The sequence below is a fragment of the Mobula birostris genome, chromosome 7 (genome assembly GCF_030028105.1).
Source record: "Mobula birostris isolate sMobBir1 chromosome 7, sMobBir1.hap1, whole genome shotgun sequence".
NCBI lineage: Eukaryota > Metazoa > Chordata > Chondrichthyes > Myliobatiformes > Myliobatidae > Mobula > Mobula birostris.
This window is the reverse complement of record NC_092376.1, coordinates 14,165,485-14,188,968: the sequence shown is the minus strand read 5'-3', so window position 1 is coordinate 14,188,968 and position 23,484 is coordinate 14,165,485.

Below are 23,484 nucleotides of genomic sequence, written 5' to 3'. Positions count from 1 at the left end.
GATGAACTGGGCTTGTACTCGTTGGAATTTAGAAGATTGAGGGGGGAACTGATTGAAACGTATAAGATCCTAAAGGGATTGGACAGGCTAGATGCAGGAAGATTGTTCCCGATGTTGGGGAAGTCCAGAACGAGGGGTCACAGTTTGAGGATAGAGGGGAAGCCTTTTAGGACCGAGATTAGGAAAAACTTCTTCACACAGAGAGTGGTGAATCTGTGGAATTCTCTGCCACAGGAAACAGTTGAGGCCAGTTCATTGGCTATATTTAAGAGGGAGTTAGATATGGCCCTTGTGGCTACGGGGGTCAGGGGGTATGGAGGGAAGGCTGGGGCGGTGTTCTGAGTCGGACGATCAGCCATGATCATAATAAATGGCGGTGCAGGCTCGAAGGGCCAAATGGCCTACTCCTGCACCTATTTTCTATATCCACCTCCACCATCATTGCCGGCAGCTCATTCCACGCGCTCACCACTCTTGCGTAAAAAAAAACTTACCCCTGACATCTCCTCTGTACCTACTCCCCAGCACCTTAAACCTGTGTCCTTTTGTGGCAACCATTTCAGCCCTGGGAAAAAGCCTCTGACTATCCACACGATCAATGCCTCTCATCATCTTATACACCTCTATCAGGTCACCTCTCATCCTCTGTCGCTCCAAGGAGAAAAGGCCGAGTTCACTCAACCTGTTTTCATAAGGCATGCTCCCCAATCCAGGCAACATCCTTGTAAATCTCCTCTGCACCCTTTCTATTGCTTCCACATCCTTCCTGTAGTGAGATGACCAGAACTGAGCATAGTACTCCAAGTGGGGTCTGACCAGGGTCCTATAAAGCTCATGGCTCTTTGCATTATTGTTTTGTAAATTATTGCTTCTGATTATGTTGTCTGTTATGATATTTCAGAGGCAAGGGTGGAGATAGGTCTCTACCAAAGGAGGTGTAAGACACTCCTTCCCTTTGCTAGCTTGTAGGTCATTCTTAGGCAAGGTGTACTACCTACTTAAAGCACCCCCCCCCACCCCCACCCCCAGTCAGGGTCACATGAAGCCATAGGAGCACATGGTGGATGGTCGTATGAGCAGCTGGTACATATCACGTCCTGGTTATGCGACCACTAACACCTGGCAGACAATTCCTGAAGAGTATTGATAATGGCTGGGATCACCCATCTTGTAAAGACACTGCCCAGAGGAAGACAATGGCAAAACACTTCTGTAGAAAAATTTGTCAAGAACACTCCTGGTCGTGGAAAGACCGTGATCACTCATGTCATACAACACAGCACAGAACAAACAAATCTGTAAGGGTTTGTGTGTCCTCCCTGTGATCAGGTGGGCTTCCTACAGGTGTTCCGGTTTCCTCCCAGAATCCAAAAGATGCACAGGTTAGAGTTAGTAGGTTGTTGACATGCTATGTTGGCACCCGAAGTACAGCGACACTTGTGGGCTTCCCCCAGCACATCTTTGGGCCGTGTTGGTCGTGTACACAAACAACATATTTCACAGTATATTTCAATATTTCAATGTGCATGTGCCAAATAAAACTAATCATTCTCTCCTTTAAACATTTTCAGAGATGACAACAAGTGTTCACACTTGCTGGAAAGCTGTCAGTTAATGCTTATTTTAGCTGCCGCTGTTATTTTCAGGCAAAGCTAGCTGAGAGGATCTATTAAGTTTGAAATTACCTGACACGGTTCATAAACAAACAATTAATACATGGTTCCAGGTCACAGACTTTTGACAGGCATGGCTGGCTTTGCTTTCTTTATTGCTGCAATGAATAGTGAATTTACTTTTAGATCTCATACAGGATTTTCTTTCCTTCAAGAAAATTTAGCACTGCCTGATGAGTTGTCCGCGATTATCACAGACCTTGTTTATGCGACCATTGATGCCAGGCAGACAATCTTTAAAGGGTATTGATAACGGGTGAGGGGCACCCATCTTGTGAAGGCACAGCCCAGAACCACCTCTGTAGAAAAAAATGTCAAGATCAATCATGGTCTTGGAAAGATCTTGAGACATGGGTGCAGAATTAGGCCATTCAGCCCATCTATTTTACTCTGCCATTCCATCATGGCTGGTTTACTATCTCTCTTTCTCCTGCCTTCTCCCTGTAACCTTTCATTACTATACCCAATGATTTGGCTTCCACATCCATGTGGCAATGAATTCTCAGATTTACCACACCCTGGTTAAATAAATTCCCCCTCATCTCTGTTCTAAAGTGACGTCCCGGAATGGTGGGGCTGTGCCCTCTGGTCCTAAGCTCCCCCACTATAGGACACATCCTCTTAACGCCAGCCAGTAAGGCCGAGAACCACAAAATGCTCCTCATGCATTAGCCCTTTCATTTCTAAAATCGTTCGCGAGAACCAACTCTGAACCCTCAACAATTCAAGCATCTTCTTAGATAAGGGGTCCAAAACTGATCACTCTACTCCAAGACTAACCAATGCTTTATAAAGCCTTAGCATTACATCCTCACCTTTATATTCTAGTCCTCTCAAAATGGATGCTGACATTGTACTTGCCTTCCTTACCACAAATCCAATTTAAAGAATACTGTATGAGAACTTCCTAAAGATTGCCAGTGGACCCAATAATAACTATACCGTTTTGGATACCGTTGAGAGATGATGACCCACCGGAGGTCACTGGCACTGATTCTAGTGCTGTGGCTCAGAAGGGAAGGGGAGAGAAGGGGTCTGCTGTAGTGATAGAGGATTCCATAACTACAGTAGACACGAGATTCTCTGGATGTGATGGAGCAGGGATTTCCAACCTTTTTTTATGCCATGGATCAATACCATTATGCAAGGAGTTTGTGGACTCCAGGTTGGGAACCCCTGTAAAAAAGACACTGGATTGTACTTTGCTTCCCAGGTGCCAGGGTCAGGGATGTCTCGGATCAGGTCCACAGCATCCTATATTCTAGATTGCTGCCTGTGCCACGTGCCGGTGAGAGTAAGTACAAGATGATTTGGCAGATGAATGCATGGCTAAGGAACTGGTACAGGAAGCAAAGGTTCAGATTTATGGATCCTTGGGATCTCTTCTGGGGAAGATATGATCTGTAGAAAAGGGATGGGTTACAGCTGAACCCAAGGGGGACGTATATCCTGTAGACAGACTAGGTTGAACTGTTGGAGAGGCTTTCTATGGTGAATTGATAAAACTTTGTAAGGGTCAATGACAACATGCCAAACTTCTTTAGTCTCCTGGGGAAGAAGAGACATTGAGTTGTTCTTGTACTCACTTATTCTTGTGACTTGCAGCGGACCTACTACTGCTTATTCTCAAAGCAGATTGGTCCGTAACCTTGACGGTCCTCTAGTACCTCGATTAGCTATTTGTTAATGGCATGTACTGCTGAAAAATATCCACCAGGTCTCCTGAAATACAAGAAACATGGCTGCTTATTCCGAGTAACATACACAGAATGATGGAGGAGCTCAACAGATCAGGCAGCATCTATGGATAAGAAATAAAGAGTTGGTGTTTAGAGGTGAGATTGTTCATCAGGACTAGAAAGAAAGGGGGAAGAAGCAAAAGTAAGAGGTGATAGATGAAGCCATGTGAGGAAGGAGTGTGAAGTGAGAAGCTGGGAGGAGATAGGTGGAAAAGCCAAAGGGCTGATTAAAAACAAATCCGATAGGAGAAGAGAGTGGACCATGGGAGAAGAGGGGCACCAGAAGGAGATGAAGGGTAGTCAAGGAGAAATGAAGTGGAAGAAAAGAGAAGAGGAGAGAGTAGAACTAGAGAAACTAACGTTCATGCCGTCAAATTGGAGGTTACACAGGTAGAACATGAGGTGTTTCTCCTGCAAGTTGAGGGTGGTCTCAACTTGGCAGCAGAGGAGGCCATGCATTGACATGTCGGAATAAGAATGGGACTGGATTTAAAATGTTTGGCCACCAGGAATCCTGCTTGTTGCAGATGGAGCAAAGTCACTTGACAAAGCGGTCTTATTCCAAAGGTTCCTCCAGCCTACCTCTGCAAGCTTCTACAAACACTATTGCCACCCAGAGGGCAGTCATGCAACTGAAACTCTACACAAAGATAGAGCAATCTCAAAGCATTTAATAACCAGCACTATATATATATGACAGCTCCATTCAAGCTTTTCCCTGGCTGCTGATGTGGGATTAATTGGTCTCTAGTTGCCTGGAAGCCAAATCATTTTTAAATAAAGTCAGTGCATTTGCAATTCTCTGAGTCTCCAGGACCACTTCTTTGTTTATTTCAAGACGTTCCAAAAATATTTCTCCCAGTAGTTCCGTTCAAAGTAGGATTATTGAGCCTCCCTGCTGATTCTGGCCTTGCTCACAGTAATTAGTAATGTGCTGCACAACCTAAATTAGACTTTCTGAAAGGAAGGAAAGAATGTGTGAGGTTCCTGACTCCTATACCTGGGAATTCAAATATCTGCAACATCATTTCAACTGGAGATAAATTGCCCATCCTTTACTGCGGTTGGATCTAAGCTCTGAATCCTCTTCCTCTCATATTAAACCTATGCCCTCTATTTTCAACCAACCCTCCTTTGAAGTACAAACTGTGGTTATCAACCTTGCTATCACCTTCAATAATTTTATATAATTCTATCGTGTCACTTCTCCTTTCCTTTAATCAAGGAGAGAAAAACAAAACCTGTCCAATCGCTCTACATAACACAAGCTCTCCTGATCTAGGCAACATCATTGTGACTCTGGAGCCTGTCTAGCTTATCTGGTAGAATGGAGGAATGGTGATGAGGTGATAGGTGACTGAAGTGACCATAAGGCATTCAGCCCATCGAGTCTGCTCTGCTATTCCATCATACATAATTCATTGTTCCTCTCAACCCCAATCTCCTGCCTTCTCTCCATAAACGTTGACTCCCTAATTAATCAAGAACCTATTAACATCCACCTTAAATATACACAATGACTTGGCGGGCACAGCCACCTGTGGCAATGAATTCCACACATTCACCAAGTGAGACATTTAATCCCAGAAGCCTGTTCTATTATTCAAGCAGATCAGAGCAGGTCTGTGTCTTAATTCATTTATATCCTTTTGCTCAATAACCCAAAGTAATTTTGCCCTTCCAAAGGCAGTCAACAATAGACACCCACCTCCTATAGTCTTAGAAGAGGTAATGAATGTTCTATATAAACCCATCACAAGGTAATTAATAACCACTAAGCCACACACAGATTGTATAAACAGCCAGAGGCTTTAAGGCCAATAAGTTCAGTAGTTCAATAGTTCCATTTAATATCAGATAATGCATTCAATATGCAACCTGAATTTCTTGTTCTTTACAGACATCCATGAAAACTGAAGAGTGCCCCATAGAATGAGTGACGGTAAAAACGTTGGAACAGCAAAACTCCTCCAACACCCCCCTTGCACGCACTAGCAGCAGCAAAGCAACAACCCTCCCCCTCCGCAACTTACTTCAGCAAAAAAAAAACATCAGCCCCCTCCATCCACTAAGCAAGCAATAGTCAAGCCCCCAAGAGAGAGCATGATCTGCAGTACAACAAAAACTAATTGTTCACCTGACAATTGGACACACCACAGGCTCTCTCTCTCCCTAATAAAGGGACAGAAAGGTGTCACGCTTTCACATCAAGAGGAGAGACCAACAAAGACGAAACAACTCACTGATTTGCAGTGTTTAAGTCTGTCGTGTTGCTTTTTTCCAGGTTCTCTGACTCGAGAATCATCAACAAACTCTTTCCCACCAATGAGAGAAAGAGGAAGTGCGCGATTCGCTGAGTACAGCCCCCTCAACAGCTGATCTTCTGTTCCCAATGTTCTGTTTTCTCCCGCAATGCTTCTGTCAGGGACACCAGCATAGAATCGGCTCATCCACAGTGCCAGAAAGCCTCTAAACTCCAAAGGCATGCTTGTCTTCTAGGCCATGTCCTTGAGATATTGAAAAACCAGCCAGTCAATGAGCCACAGGAGCTGATCCCACTGTTGCAAAGAACCAATATTTGACAGTAGCTCTGGGTCAGGGGCTTCGACAGAAGCCCATCCACCTTTTAAAAAGAAAAAAGACAGACATTAATTGTTGAAATTTAGCCGTTTCTGCAGATGAGCTCAAAGGAGTCGCAGCTGAACGCCATCATTGCTCCACTTTCAATAGGAAGGTGCAGTGTAGTTTTACTATGGTGCTCCCTGGACTAGGGAGCATGTCGTATGTGCGTAGTTTGAGTGGGACAGGGAATTTCTCTTTGAATTAAAGGGGGATGAGAGGAGACTTGATAAAGATATACAAGTTGATAAGAGGCATAGATCAAGTGAATAGACAGGGACTCCTTTCCAAGGCAGAAATGGCTAATGCAAGGGGGCATACTTTTCAGGTGATTGGAGGAAAGTATCAGTGGCAAGTGCTTTACACAGAGATTGGTGGGTATGTGAAACAGTGATAGAGGCAGATACATTTAGAAGCATGATGGGGTTCTCAATGAAACCTGTTCAATATTGAAAGGCTTAGAGGGAATGGGCATGGAATGGATGTTCCCTATAGTGGGGGAGTCTAGGACCAGAAGCCACAGCTACCGAATAGGACTGAGATGAGGAAGAATTTCTTTAGCCGGAGTGTGGTGAATCTGTGGAATTCATTGTCACAGATGGCTGCAGAGGTCAAGTCATGGGCATGTTTAAAGTGGAGGTTGATATTGTCTTCATTTATTAAAGGTGTCAAAGGTTATGGGGAAAAGGAAGCTAGATTGGAATTCTGAGGGATAATAAATCAGCCATAATGGATTGGCAGAGCAAACCCTATGGATTAAATGCCTAAGTCTGCTTCCATATCTGTGGTCTTCTGGTCTTACATTAGGTGCATTTAAGCAATTCTTAGAGAGGCATATGGATGATAGAAAAATGGAGTGTTGCACAAGAGGGAAGGGTTAGATTGATCTCAGAGCAGGTTAAAATCTCAGCACAGCATCATGGACTGAAGGTCCTGTATTGTCTTGTAATGTTCTATATCCAATGCTGTATGTTCTATGTTCTTAATCACATCCTTCTTTAAGGTGATGGTCACAACTGCTTACATACCGCTCCAGGTGTAACCTAGCCAATGTTTGGTAGAACTGTAATATGACATTCCAGGTCTTCTTGTGGATGCATGTTTGATTGCAACATTTAACAGAAGTTTGCATAAGTATATGGATGAGAGAAGTATGGATGTGTGAGGACCAGGAGTAGGCCAATGGGATGCACACAAGATGCTGGAGGAACACAACAGGCCACGCAGAATCTATGGAAAAGAGTAAACAGTTGATGTCTCAGGCCAAGACCCTCATCCTGAGGAGATGTTTCTGTATGCTCTATGCCCAAGGACTCTACCCAATGCCTCAGCTGATGAAAGCTAGGGTACCATAAGACTTCCTCACCAAATATCTAGATAAGTACAGCCCTAACATGTCATCAGTACCCATGAACGGTAAAGGTGGTGGATGCAGTCCAGTTTATCATAGCAAAACCTTTCCCTGCCACTGACCACATCTACAAGAAATCAGTATCCATTACATCAGCAAGATGCCCTCACCACCCAGGCCATGCTCCCTTGTTGTTGCTGTCATTGGGTGGGAGGCATAAGAGCCTTTGGTCCCACACCAGCAGGTTCAGGAAGAGTTATTACCCTTCAACCATTTGGCCCCTGAACCAGCGTAGATAACTTCACGCACCTCAGCACTGAACTGATTCCACAACTTATGGACTTGTGTCCAATGACTCTAGAACACATGCTCTCTGTTATTTATTTATTGACTTGTTTGCTTGTTTGTCTATATTTGCATGGTTTGTCTTGTTTGCACATTGTTTTTGTCAGTATTTGTGTGTATTTTTATTTATTATTCATTTAAAGAAGCAGCGCAGGGCACAGAGCCACGTCGCCCTGCAGCACACTGATTTAACCCTTGCCTAACCACAGGACAATTTTTGATGACCAGCTAACCTATTAATTGGTACATTTTGGACTGTGCAGTGAAACTGGAGTACTTGGAGGAAACCCACATGCCCACAGGAAGAATGTACAAACTTTCTTACAGTGGATGCTGGATTTGAACTCTGAGCTCTGATGCCCAGAGCTGTATAGTGTTGCACTGTATTGTATTTCTCCTTTTTTACTGTGAATGCCTGCAAAATTGAATCTGAAAGTAGTATATGGTGACACGTGGCCAAGTGGTTAGGGCATTCGACTAGCGACCTGAAGGTCATGAGTTTGAGCTCCAGCCGAGGCAATGTGTTGTGTCCTTGAGCAAGGCATTTAACCACACAGTGCTCTGCAATGACACTGGTGCCAAGATGTATCGGCCCTTGCCCTTCCCTTGGACAACATCGGTGTCGTGAAGAGGAGAGACTTGCAGCATGGGCAACTGCCGGCCTTCCATAAAACGTTGCCCAAGCCTGCCCTCTGGAGAGTGAAGACTTTCCAGGCACAGATCCATGGTCTCGCAAGACTAACGGATGCCTAAAAATACGGTGACATATATCTTTTTGAATATAAATTCACTTTGAACTCTGACCTATAATATGCACTGCAGTTGCCCATCTAGGTAACTCCAACAACATCTCCCAAATCCTGGCCTACATGAACTCAAGACTACTACAGGCACAAAAGGGCAGCATTGTTCCACAACAGTTAGCATAACGCTATTACATTGCCAGTGACCCAGGGTCAATTCCGTTGCCATCCATGAGGTGATTGTACATTCTCCCTTCCACTGAGTGGGTTTCCTCTGGCTGCTCTGCTTTCCTACATTCCAAAGACATTAGAAGGTTAATTGGCCACATAGGTGTAACTGGGCAACATGGAATCATTGGGCTGCGAGGGCTCATTACCATGCTGCATCAAGAAAGAAAAAGAAAAGAGGAATGAAAGGAGAAACAGAAAGAAAGAATGAAGAAAGGAAAGAAAGAAAGATAGAAAGAAGGAAGGAAAGGAATGAATGAAAGAAAGATGGAAAGAAAAAAATAAAGAAAAAGGAAGAAAGGTAAAAAGAAAAAGAAAGAAGGAAGGATAGAAGGAAGGAAAGAAAAAAGATGGAAAGAAAGATGAAAGAAGAAAAGAAGGAAAGAAAGAGCTAAAGAAAGAAAGAAAGAGTTCCGATTTGGAAAAACTCCAACAGTACTGAGTCAAAATCCTCGATCGAACTGCCCAATGGCACTGTGGGTGAACATTCAGCAGACTGACTCTGCAATGTTTCATGAAGATAGCTCATCTCTACCTTCTCAAGGGTACTTAGGGGGAGCAATTAATGCTGACATTCACACATTGAATCAACATCTCCGAATGATCTGCAGCCTGGGAGAAACGGTTTCAGGGATCCACTGGCTTGTTGCTATTCTCCCAGGTGTGCAGTCAGTGCGATTTTGTGTTCAATGCCATTGCCCACGTGTTTCTGCACTTCTGGGCACTGTGCCCATTCCTCTGTGTATCAACAAGACTGACTGATGAGAGCATGTAGAATTTCAGTCAAGGGAATTCATGCCTAGTGATCCTCGAGCAAATGTTAAGAAGGCGTTTCAGTCACAGGTTCTATGACACCATTACAAATATCACTGCCAATGAATTCATTCCTTCTCAGCAGTGCCTATAATTATCCCTAAATTTCAGTTCCATTCAGTCCTCATCCTTTCTCCCTCATGTTTTCTTCTTTGTTTCTTCCTTGCTACAGTATTGTAGCACTTGGGGTATTGGAGTTCATAGTTCAATTCCAGTGTCCTCTGTAAGGACTCTGTATGCCACCCCTGTGGAATGCATGGGTTTTCTCCAGATGCTGTGGTTTCCTCCCACAGTCCAAAGACGTACCGATTAGTAGAGTCATAGAGTCACGGAATCATAGAAAAGTTCAGCAAAGAAACAGGCCCTTCAGCCCATCTAGTCCATGCCAAAAAATTTAAACTACTTAGTCCCATTAACCTACACCAGGACCATAGCCCTGCATACCCCCCTCATCCACATACCTATCAAAATTTCTCTTAAATGTTGAAATCGAGCTTGGACGCACCATTTGCACTGGCAGCTCATTGCACACCCTCTGAGTGAAGAAGTTTCCCCTCATGTTCCCATTAAACTTTTCAGCTTTCACCCTTAACCTATGACCTCTAATTATAGTCCCACTCAACCTCAGTGGAAAAAGTCTGCTTTCCTTTACCCTCTCTATACACCTCATAATTTTGTATACCTCTATCAAATCTCTTCCTCAATCTTCAACGTTCTAAGGAATGAAGTCCTAACCTGTTCAATCTTTTCTTGTAACTCAGGTCCTCCAGTCCTGGCAACATCCTTGTAAATTAATTGGCTATTTGTTAAATGGTCATTGGAGGTGGGAGGAGAAGATGGCGGCGCGATGCAGCGCGCACAGCCTCTCCAGTGGAATGATATCGTATTTGTTAAATAGGGTACCGTGCACAATTCTGATTTGATGGAGACAGCCGTAAGAAGCACGGAGGAACATCTGGAGAAACTTCTGAAATGCCCGGTTTGCTGCCGCTGCTACTGTGCGATCGAGAATATCCGGAGAGAAGGCCCCAAATCCTTGGCTCTGCCTGCTGCTGGCAGCTGAGGCTGGGGTCGAAGCGTTTGGCAGAGATGGTGCTCGGTGCTTGGTGTCGGAGGGCTGGTCGGAGGCTCGAAGTTTTCGGACAGACTCAGAGTCGGACTGTGGTTGGACATGGCAGGGAGAGTTTTCTTCCTTCTCCCATATGCGTGAGATGTGGGACTCTCAAGAGACTTTGAACTTTTTTACTGTGCCCATGGCCTGTTCTTCATCAAGTTACGGTATTGTTGCACTGTTGTAACTATATGTTATAATTATATAGGTTTTGTCAGTTTTTCAGTCTTGGTCTGTCCTGTGTTTCTGTGATATCACACCGGAGGAATATTGTATCATTTCTTAATGCATGCATTACTAAATGACAATAAAAGAGGACTGTGTGTCCTCATAATCTAATCTAATCTAATCTAAATTGTGCCATAATTAGGTTAGGATTAAGTCGGGGGTTGGGGTGGGTGGGTTACTGGGCAGCACAGCTCAAAGGGCTGGAAGAGTCTATTTCACACAGTACCTCAAAATAAAAATGGTTTTTTTCCCCCTCCTTTCTCCATTTTTATTTTTGATTTAATTTTTCTTTTTTTCTTTCTAAAGGCAAACCTGTGGCTGATTGGACTCAGTAAAAGATCCCTCTACTGCTGAAGGGATTGTAGAGCAATCACTTGTCTCGAGTATGATGTTCTCCTCAGGGGTTGTCTACCGGTTGGTCCTAAGGAGGCTGATTTGGGATCCACATATTTTGATGCAGTGTGAGCAAGAATAGGTGGTGGCTGTGGTGATGGATCTTTTGGTTGCTCAGTCTCACCTTTTGCCACACCTGCTCATTCTCTGTGGAACAGCAGAGGTTGATCTTATGTGGCACAGCTCCCCCTTAAACAAATTTCCTCCAGGTTGATGGCAGAGGTGAGAAAATGCAATGTTAACATTCATTTCGAGAGGTCTAGAATATAAAATCAAGCCTTTATTTTTTTTTTTCTGTGCCATACTCTGCCAGAGCCTCGGCGACCACTTTTTCAAGTGGTTGTCTTGGAGGAAAGCTTCTGTGAGTGGTCCGCACGTCCTTCTCACAGTACAGTTTTTTTTTAATGAGGCTGATTTGCGAGCTCGACACTCAACCCAGCACAGATGGAAAGCGTGCCTGGGAGCGGCCCGACTGGGTTCAAACTCGAGAACCTTCGCTCCGGAGTCCAGCGCTGATGTCACTGTGCCACCAGCCGGCCTTTATAAGGCATTGATTAGACTGTGTTTACAGTATTGTGAGCATGTTCAGAGACACATATCTAACAAAGGTATACTGGCTTTCGAGAGAGTCCAAAGGATGTTTACAAGAATGATTCCAGGAATGAAAGAGTTAACATATGAGGACACTTTGAAGACTCTGCCTTTATTAGCTGTTGTTTAGAAGAATGAGAATGGATCTCACTGTAACTGACTGAGTATTGAAAAGCCTACACAGAGTGGACTTGGAGAGGATGTTTCCAGTAGTGGAACAGTCCAGGACAGAGGGCACAGCTTCACAACAGAAGGATGAGGTGAGGAGGAACAAAAGAGATGAGGAGGAATCTCTTTTGGGTGAATCTGTGGAATTCATTGCCCCAAACGACTGTGGAGGCCAAGTCATTAGGTACATTTAAAGTGGGGGTTGATAGGTTCTTGGTTTGTAAGGGTGTCAAAGATTATGGGGAGAAAGCAGGAAAATAGGATTGAGAGGGATTATAAATCATCCATGATGGAATGGTGGAGAAGACTCTATGGACCTAATGACCTAATTCTGCTTGATGATATTTGAGCTTTTGTCTATGTAATATAATCCATAAAGGATGGCTTAATGCCGTACAAACAAGCAATGACTGAATATCATGGAGAATAAATTGAAATGAGAAAAATGCAATCCTACATCTATTTGCCATTTTAATAATTTTAAAGTTACGTATAACTCAATCTCAGTGACTGTGGTGCACACAGCTTCACAGAAACACTCTTCGTTTCATGAGTTGTGGCAGCTAGCTGCAATTTGCTTCTTATGAGGTTAAGTGTATAATATGATCATAATTTAACAGATTTTACATTGCTCTACATAACCTTGTCATGTTCACCCTTGGATACATAATAGCAAATATGAGGAGCATTTCAGCAAAAGAATTCTTTCAGGGGTAAAATTGCTGATTTTCCTGAATGTGCACAAGCTGAAACAGTTTCATAACCCTTGTCAACTTCCAAAGTTTGGTATGCAGCACTGAGGCAGGAAAACAGAAATGGGACATTTAATCCCTGGAGCCTGTTCCATTATTCAATTAGATCAGAACAGATCTGCCTCTTAATTCATTTATATGCTTTTGCTCAATAACCTGTAAATTTTTTTGCCCTTGCAAATGCTGTCAATCTTAGATTTTGAGACTTTCAGATGACAGCCCCCCCCCCCCCCAGGAGTTTTAGAAGAGGTGCACGGTAGCGTAGCAGTTAGAGCAACGTTGTTACAGCTCAGCACGTTCCGGGGCTTAGAGTTCAGTTCTGCCGTCGTCTGCAAGGAATGTGTACGTTCTCCCCCATGAGCACATGGGTTTCCTCCGGGTGCTCTGGATTTCTCCCACCGAACAAAAGCTTCATTGTTCAGTAGGCTCGTTGGTGGCTGTAAATTGTCCTGTGATCAGGCTAGTGTTAAACAGGTCAGTTAATGGGCAGAACCTCATTGGGCCAGAAGGGCCTGCACATGCTGGATCTCTAAATAAAATAAACAAACAAACAAATAAGTAATAGGGGAAAGGATCATCAATGTTGCATATCAACCTCCTCCTACCTGCTTCACCTAAACCCATCACAAGGCAATTATCAAACACTAAGCCACACATTGATCTAGTGGATAGCCACTGGCTTTAAGGTCAATAAGTGGATACTGCCTGGACTAGAGGGCCCGTCTTATGAGAATAGGTTGAGTGAGCACGAGCTTTTCTCTTTGGAGCGAAGGAGGATAAGTGGAAACTTGATAGAGGTGTAGAAGATAAGAGGCATAGATCAAGTGGACAGCCAGAGACTTCTTTTTCCTAGGGGAGATGGCTACTATGAGACGGCATAGTCTTGAGATGATTAGAGGGAAGTTAGAGTTAAGTTTTTTACACAGAGAATGGTGAGTGTGTGGAATGCACTGCCAGGGATGTTGGTAGAGGTGAAATAATTATGGACATTTAAGAGACTCTTTGATAGGCATGTGGATGATAGGAAAACAGAGGAGTGCTGTACGTGGGAGGGAAGGTTTACATTAATCTGAGAGTAGATTAAAAGGCTGACACAACTTCATGGGGTGAAGGACCTATAGTGTGCTGTAAATGTCTATGATCTAGGTTCACACAAGGGGATGCTCAAACAGCTAACAAGTGATATGGTAGCATAGCAGCTAGCATGATGCTTTGCAACACTTGTGATCACAGATTGGGTTTAATTCCTGCCACTGTCTGTAAGGAGTTTGCACGTCTCCCTGTGACTGCATGGGTTTCCACCAGGTACCCCAGTTTCCTCCCACATTCCCAAGCTGTACAGGTTAGGATTAGTAAATTGTGTCAATTCTATATTGGCACTGGAAGCATGGCGACACATGTGGGATGCTCCCCAGCACATCATCGGACTGTGTTGGTCATTAACGCAAACAACACTCTTCATTGTTAAGTTTCAATGTTTCAATATCATCATCATTATGTGCTGAGTTGTATGACATGAGCAGTCATGGTCTTCCATCTGTCTTTAATCTGAGAAGCTCTAATGAGCTTTTCAAAACTTTTGCCTGTCCATCCCTTGACGTAACTCATGAATGTCACGTGCTGTTGACAGCAACTTTTTCTTCCATCAGTTTTTCCCCATCACTGCAAGCTATTCGAGCTTCTCTTTCTTCAGTACACGTCCCAGAAATTCAAGTTGCCATTTCCTGATTAATGACATCATCTCTCTTCAATGTACATGTTTATATACAATTTCAATATACATGTAACAAATAAAGCTAAACTTTATAGAGATAATCTTTAATCTTTAAAGCATTCTTTAATCTTTAATGCTTTAAAGATAATCTTTAATCTTTCAAGCATTCTTCTAGGGTGCATCACAACCTGGTATGGAAGTTGTCCTGTCCAAGACCGGAAGAAGCTGCAGAAGATCGTGAACACAGCCCAGCACATCACACAAACCAATCTTCCATCCTTGGACTCACGTTACACTGCACACTGTTGGAGCAGTACTGCCAGGATAATCAAGGACACAACTCACCCAGCCAACACACTTTTCGTCCCTCTTCCCTCCGGGAGAAGGCTCAGGAGCTTGAACTCTCGTATGGCCAGATTTGGGAACAGCTTCTTTCCAACTGTGATAAGACTGCTGAACGGATCCTGACCCGGATCTGGGCCATACTCTCCAAATATCCAGACCTGCCTCTCGTTTTTTTGCACTACCTTACTTTCCATTTTCTATTTATGATTTATAATTTAAGTTTTTAATATTTACTATCGACTTGTACTCCAGGGAGCGTGAAGCACAGAATCAAGTATCGCTGTGATGATTGTACGTTCTAGTATCAATTGTCTGGCGACAATAAAGTATAAAGATATAAAGTTGTATTATCATACAAAGATGGTCATCCAGTTATTGTAACTTAGGTCTAGCAACTCTGAAAGAACTTCTATATCAGTATCTACAGAAGACCAACTTTCTTTTGAGATTTTCTTCAGGGAGTGCAGTATAAGTTGTGAATCAGGTCCTCAGTGAAGGGATAAAACTAGAAGGGAAGGAGGAGGGGACCCCGGGGGAGGTGCTGGACAGGTGGAGAGAAGAAGTAAGAGACCAGAGTGGGGAATAATAGAAGAGGGACAGAGGAGGGAAAAATAACTTACTGGAACGAGAAATCGATGTTCATGCCATCAGGTCGGAATATGAGATGTTGCTCCTCCACCCTGAGAGTGGCCTCAACGTGGCAAAAAAGGTGGCTATGGACAGGTATGTCGGAACAGGAAAATGATTGTCCACTGGGAAATTCTGCTTTTGGTGGATGCAGTAGAGGTGCTTGACAAAGCAGTCCATCAATTTACGTCGGGTCTCACCAAAATAGAGGAGGCTGCAGTAGCACTGGGTGCAAGAGCCGACATCAACAGATTCACAGGTGAAGTGTTGCCTCACCTGGAAGGACTATTTGAGGCCCAAAATGGAGATAAGTGGGCAGGTGTAGCGTTTCTGTCACTTGCAGGGCTAAGTACCAGGAGGGAGATTAGCGGGAAGGAACGAATGGATGAGAAAGTGATCCCTGCAGAAAATGGAGAGTTGGGGGTGATAAAGATACAAACTATCTGTCACCTTCCTGTCAACTTGAACCATTCTGTCCATTCTCCTCTGAACCCTCTCATCGACAAGATATTTTTGCCCACAGAACTACCACTCACTAGATTTTTTTTGTTTTTTTTTGCAACATTCTCTGTAAACCCTAGAGCAGGGGTTCCCACCCTTATTTTGTGCCATGGACCAAAACCATTAAGCAAGGGGTCCTTGGCCCTCATGTTGTGAACCGCTGCTCTAGAGACTATTGTGCGTGAAAATCGAAGATCAGCAGTTTCTGAGATACTCAAATCACCCTGGTACCATGGTCAAAATCACTTAGATCACATTTCTTCCCCATTCTGATGTTTGTTCTGCATAACAACTGAACCTCTTGACCATGTCTGCATGCTTTTATGCTTTGAGTTACTGACACGTGATTGGCTGATTAGATAATTGTATTAATATTCTATGGACATAGGCCCTTTGGCCCATCTGTTGTGTGCCGAACAAGATGATTAGATATGTGCTGACGATAGAAAGGGTGCAGAGGAGATTTACAAGGATGTTGCCTGAATTGGGGAGCATGCCTTATGAAAAATAGGTTGAGTGAAGTTGGCCTTTTCTCCTTGGAGCGACAGAGGATGCGAGATGACCTGATAGAAGTGTATAAGATGATGAGAGGCATTGATCATGTAGATAGTCAGAGGCTTTTTTCCCAGGGCTGAAATGGCTAACACGAGCGGGCACAGTTTTAAGGTGTGTAACGTTCCATTATATTGGCTCGTGTATGTCTAGGGGAAATCCCGTCCAGCACCTGCTTCAACACTCCCCTCAGGGTCAGTCGCCGCCCAAATCAATCACAAACATCAATCATCAGCCAGCGCACCCAGTAAATTTTAACAAATACACTTTATAGATATTACTAATTCTATGACATTAATATGCATTTGATACAGAGAGGAAAGTAATGGAAAAAAAAGGCGCCAACACTTATCAAAGTCCAAGTTCTTCGCGCGCTACCGTTGGAGCTCAATTCGACTTCAGACGACCACCCGAATTCCGTCGACTCACGGCTCGGGACCACCCTGAGTGATTGACCAGAGCCTCTCCACACATCCGCGTTCTTCCTCGTCTCTCCTCTGACTCCACGCCAAAACTCAGTCCACAGTCATATCATACAGCATGGCATCCGAAAACAAAACGATACATAACCACCCATTGGCTAATAGAACCTTGTTATCATCATTTTAAAGGAAAACAAACTGTTAGCGCAAACTCTCTGCGGCGTTAAAACACAACAAAGCCGCATTCCACAGATTAACATAACAAAATCGCCATTTTAAATGTAACAAAAGAAAGACCCCGTACACTCTCCCCCCACCACAAAAAGTCATGCCCTCATGACGTTAACAGAGTTCACCAGTGCTCCTTGTAAAACACAAAACCCAACCCAGGTGCATAAAGCAGTGACATAACTTTGCAGGACAGTAGAGATCACACCCTGCTCTCCTGGCGCTATATACGTTAGTCTTTCCAGGGGATGCCTACTCCTCTGAGGCCTCTGTACTTCCTCTGCTGACTCTCCCTGTTCAGACACCCCAGTTGACCCCTCGAGCCTATCTGTCGGACCTTCCCCTTCACCGGGATCCCTCTGCCCCGTGAGCTCTCTGGCTCGGGTTCTGCCTCCACCCTCTCCTCCCCCAATCCCGGCTGTAATACAGGCGGCTCTGCAACATCCTCCCTCGGTTCCCCTGACTCGGTGATGGAAGAGCCAAGAGTCTCTTCTCCCGGCACCGGGGAATCAGCGAACGGAAGCAGGTACCACACGACCGAATCATCATCTTCTGATAACGTATCCCTCCTCGAGGTGGGGATCGGCCCCGTCTCCTTCGCAGTGGGCTCTTCCCGCGCCCCGCGCCCCGCGCCCTCGCAAAGTCCTCGTAATAGGAGTAAACTCCCATTCGGGCTCTGGGTCCATCTTCACCTCTCGACCCAGAGGCAACAGGTGGTTCCGATGGAGTACCTTGACAGGCCCCTGCCCGCCCTCAGGTCTCACCCGGTAAACCGGGAGATTCGGCATCTGACTCTCCACCACATAGGGGGTGGCTGCCCAATGGTCCGCCAACTTATGCTTACCCTGTAGTCCTAAATTCCGGATAAGGACTCGGTCTCCCGGCAATAGCTGGACGAACTTTACCTTCTGATCATACCTCCTTTCATTCCGCTGGTTCTGCTTGGTGGCTGCCGCCTCAGCCAACTCGTACGCCCTTTTCAACCCTCTCCTCATATCGGACACGTACTTCAGACACGGCTTCGAAGGTATTTCCCCCGCCTCAGTCCCAAAACACAGATCAATGGGCAACCTCGCTTCCCGTCCGAACATCAGATAGTAGGGCGAGTACCCCGTAGCATCATTGCGAGTACAATTGTAACAATGAACCAAATGGGCAATGTGCTGACTCCACTTATTCTTCTGTCCAATCTCCAAGGTGCCGAGCATGTCCAGCAGGGTCTGGTTAAACCTCTCGGGTTGAGGATCACCCTGCGGGTGATAGGGGGTGGTTCTGGACTTTTCAACCCCAAGCATATCCAGCAATTCATGTATAAGCCTGCTCTCGAAGTCCCGTCCCTGATCACTGTGGATCTGCTGGGGGAGGCCATAATGAACAAAGTACTTCTCCCATAACACCTTCGCCACTGTAGTTGCTTTCTGATCCTTAGTAGGAAAAGCCTGCGCATATCTAGTGTAGTGATCCGTGAGGACCAAGACATTCCCGGTATTGCTGGTGTCTGGCTCAATAGACAGGAAATCCATACACACCAGGTCCATGGGTCCCGCACTCTGCAAGTGGGATAACGGGGCCGCCTGCGCAGGCAAGGTCTTCCTCCTCACGCAACGGCTACAGGTCTTACAGTATTCTTCCACCTCCCCCCCTCATCCGGGGCCAGTAAAACCGGTCCTTGACTAATCCATAGGTCTTCTCTACCCCTAAGTGCCCGGAATCATCATGTAGAGCCTGGAGCACAGCCTTCCGATACTTCTCAGGCATGACCAGCTGCCAGCGCCAGGGGTGGTCTGGAGGCGACGTGACTCGGTACAGGACGTGGTTCTTCAGCTTCAACCGGGGCCACTCCTTCAGTAGTAGAGGAACGGAGGCATGTTTCGCCTTCTCCACCTGCCCCATATCACCCTGGCTAACCGCGTACCAGATAGTGCCAATGCTTGGGTCATCACGCTGAGCCGCCTCTACTTCCTGGGGACTCAACTCCGGCAGCTGCCTGTTCCTCAGAGCAGTCACATTACAGTAAACAGTGGGCAGCGCGTCACCGTCAGCCCCCAGTTGATCTACTGCCCGATCCGTTCCCATCTGTGCTCCTACTTCCCCGTCGCTCCCAACTTGACACATAGCCTTTACTCCCTGGGCAGGGACACTCTTCCACTCCTCGGCCATGCCCGACTCGTCGTGCGCCCGACGAGACAGGGCATCTGCATCGATGTTCCGACTCCCCGGCCGGTACTTCAGGCTGAACTCATAGGCAGACAAGGCTGCAAACCACCGGTGCCCAGTAGCGTCCAGCTTCGCCGAGGTCAGGATATAAGTGAGGGGGTTGTTATCAGTTCTCACCTCAAACTGGGCCCCGTATAGGTAGTCACTCAACTTGTCCACCACCGCCCATTTCAACGCCAAGAACTCCAGCTTGTGAGTGGGATAGTTTCTCTCAGATGGCGACAAACTCTGACTGACAAACGCTACCGGCCTCAATCCGTTTCCCTGTTCCTGGTACAGAACAGCCCCCAGACCGTCGTGACTGGCATCAGTGTGTAGAACATACGGCTTCCGGGGATCAGCAAAAGCCAACACTGGGGCCTGCGTCAGCGCCCTTTTTAGAGATTGGAACGCCTCCTCACATTGAGCATCCCACCTCAATCCAAAAGGCTCCCCCGGGTTCAAGTATCCTCCTACCTCCGACCCTCGGTCTTCCTTCCTCCTCCTCCCCACAGGTGGATAGCCACACAGCAGCTGGTTCAATGGATGACTCATTTTCGCATATCCTTTCACGAACCGCCGGTAATATCCGCAAACCCCCAAAAACGAGCGTAAGGCGCTCACCTTCTGAGGTCTCAGCCAGGTGGTGACTGCGGCTATCTTACCTGGATCGGTGGCCACTCCATTTCGCGAGATTATGTGCCCGACATAACTGACTGACGTCTTACAGAACTGGCATTTATCCAGGGAAAATTTTAACCCTTCCTCCTTCAGCCGACTCAGCACCTTCAGCAGCCGCTCCTCATGTTCCTCCAACGTAGATCCAAACACTATCAGGTCGTCCAGGTACACCAATACCTCCAGCAGGTTCATGTCCCCCATTGTCCGCTCCATGAGCCGCTGGAAGGTGGCTGGGGCCCCCGAGATACCTTGGGGCATTCGTTCGAACTGGAAAAACCCCAGGGCGCAGATAAAGGCTGTCTTCTCCTATCAGTCTCGCTCATCGGAATCTGGTAATACCCACTCCGCAAATCCAATACACTGAACCACTGTGCACCACTCAGACAGGCCAGGGCATCTTCCACCCTCGGGACCGTATATTGGTCGGGAACAGTGCGGCGGTTCAGGGTCCTATAGTCCACGCACATGCGTACCTTCCCATTTTTCTTCCTTGCCACCACTATGGGGGACGGATAGGGGCTTCGGGGCTCCGCAATAATCCCTGCGTCTTTCAACTGCCGCAAGTGCTGCCGCACATCTCCCACCTCTGTTGGGGCCAACCGCCGCGACCTCTCCCTAAACGGGGTGTCATTTGTCACCCCGATAGTGTGCTGAGTGCTCTTGGAACATCCTACATCAAACTCGTCCTGAGAAAAGACATCCCCTAACTTCAGCATCTTCTCCACCAGCCTGCTCTTATACGCCGGCAGTACAGGGGAGTTTTCAAAATTAAAGGCCTCCTCGGTCAGCCGCCCCCCGTTTCCCAATAGTTTCCCTCCAGTGGGCTTCACGGGGGCGCTGGACATCACCGTCACCGCGAACAAGTGCGTGAGGGGCATCCCGCGCTTAAAGGTGATCTCCCTCTCCGTTATGTTCCTTACCATCACCCCCACCCGCCGTGCCTGCACAGCTGAGGGCCTCTGCAATTCGGGTCTCACCAGCGCCCCAGCCGGGAACCGGGACTCCCTTTCCAGGTCGTCGGGGGCATCTACTAGCGGGGCATCTACTAGCAGGGCCTCTCCCGGCGGTAATCCGGGGAATCTGGGGGTCCCCATCACTAATGCCGCCTCCTCTGGCCGTATCACCTTAGGCCTCGCCTGAGTGCACCACACCGTCCCTCGTTTGCACTCAGGATCCAGCCCCTGGGGGTCACCCACTCCTTCGTACACCGCTCGGAACACGGAGTGGACCGAGAGGGTCTCCAGAAAGTTCTCCCCCCCCACTTCTTCTTACAGGCTCCCAAGAGCCGTCGCACCAGAGGGGAGTTAGTCCCCACCAACAGGGCAGCACCACCGGTCCCCACCGGGTCCGGACAAACCAACACCAGCGTCTCAAAGGCTTCCGATACTCCCACATCTCCCTCTGAAAATTCCAATCTCACTGACAAGTATCCATCGTACGGGTAATCACCATCACTTATGCCCCAAATCTCCAATGCTTTAAACGGAGTGACTGCCAAATGCTTCAGATATTTGTTGTAGAACGACCGGTACAGTCAGGTAACCCGCGACCCGGTGTCAAGGATGGCTTTCGCAAAGATTCCGTCTATCCGGAGGGACACGTTGGAACGGGGTCCCACCAGTCCATCAGGAATTTGGGCTTGTTCTTTCCGGGGTTCCATAGCGGTTTTCTGGGAACGTGTTCCTCCCGAGATTCCAGTCCGTTCCCTCACTGAGCCTCTCCTAAGTTTCCCGACTCCTCTCCCTTCTTGGTGGCCCGGGGGCCCTCCCCCCTCGGCGCATCTCGTCTCTCACAATCCTTCCGCAAGTGGCCAGCTTCCCCACAGCGGTAGCACGCCCCCGGCCACTCACATTCCCGGCGGAAATGTCCCTCTCTCCCACAGTTATAGCACCCACTACTCGCCGCCTCTCTCCTCCCGATACGGGCCCCCGGGGACCCCTTGGATTTCTCTGGTCTCACCCCGGCTACCACCTCCTGAACCGCTGAAGACCGTCCCTGAGGGTCCGAGCCCCCTGGTCAGCCCAAAGCACACTCCTCGGCCCGTACCTCTCGGATCAGCTGTCCGAATGATGGAGGGGGGCTCTGCTTAAATGACTGCCGTACACTCCAAGCCACTCTGTCATCCTCCCGGAACCCGCTACATATCTGGCTCATCCTTAACTCAGCCACTTCGTCCTCCCTCACTATCCCTCGTCGCAGCAACCCCGTAAGCTTTCCTTCCAGCCTGAAAGCATAGTCTGAGAGCTTTTCCCCTCTTCTCTGCCCCATCCGTTGAAACTCTGCTAAATGCCGCCAGGGATCCCCTGACAGTCCAAACACTTCCTCCAAAGCGTCCAAACACTCCGATAGGGAAACCAAGGGGCGTGCGGCTCTCAGATCGCGGACCACACGGGCCGCCCCGCCCCTTAAGCTTTCAACCAATCGCTGTCTCTTTTCCTCATCCGAAACTGGCCACACCTCTAACAATTGGGATGTATCTTCAACCCAGGTATCATAGTCATCCTCCCCTTCTGGGGTGGGCTTGGCTCCCGAGAAAGTTCTCAGCTTCGGGCGGGGCCCCTCAACCCTTCTCGCCAGGGAGGTAATGGCAGCCGTTAACTCGGCAGTCTCATCCCGCCCATGGGGGCCGGGCCTGGCCAAACCTTCCCACTCCACACCTCTACCTCTTGCTACGGGCACCCGGCCGGGGGCCTCATCTAGCTCCTCCTCCTCCGGCACCTCCTCACTTGCGTCCTCGGGGAGAGTGTGGAGACCCCACGGCCCCGCCTCCCCCGGGGCATGGACTGTCGCTGGTAGTTCCAAAGTCATGACATCGGCACTCGTCCGCACCAACATCCAGCTAGACTCCAGTTCTTTCCCACCCCTTCCAGCTACAAGTTCTACCTGCCCGATACCTTTAATCAAACTCAACCCTCGCACCAGTACCTCTGCCGGAATGCGATAATCGACCCCGCTTACCACACACGCATGATTCACCGGTACCTCCTCCAATTCACACCAATTTACAATCTTATCTCGATCCATCTTCACACCACTAACCACAACGACAAGTACAACTTTCCCGAAAAAGTCCAAATCCAGGACGGTAGCCCCCACTTGTAACGTTCCGTTATATTGGCTCGTGTATGTCTAGGGGAAATCCCGTCCAGCACCTGCTTCAACACTCCCCTCAGGGTCAGTCGCCGCCCGAATCAATCACAAACATCAATCATCAGCCAGCACACCCAGTAAATTTTAACAAATACACTTTATAGATATTACTAATTCTATGACATTAATATATATTTGATACAGAGAGGAAAGTAATGGAAAAAAAAAGGCGCCAACACTTATCAAAGTCCAAGTTCTTCGCGCGCTACCGTTGGAGCTCAATTCGACTTCAGACGACCACCCGAATTCCGTCGACTCACGGCTCGGGACCACCCTGAGTGATCGACCGGAGCGTCTGCGCACGTCCGCCGTCC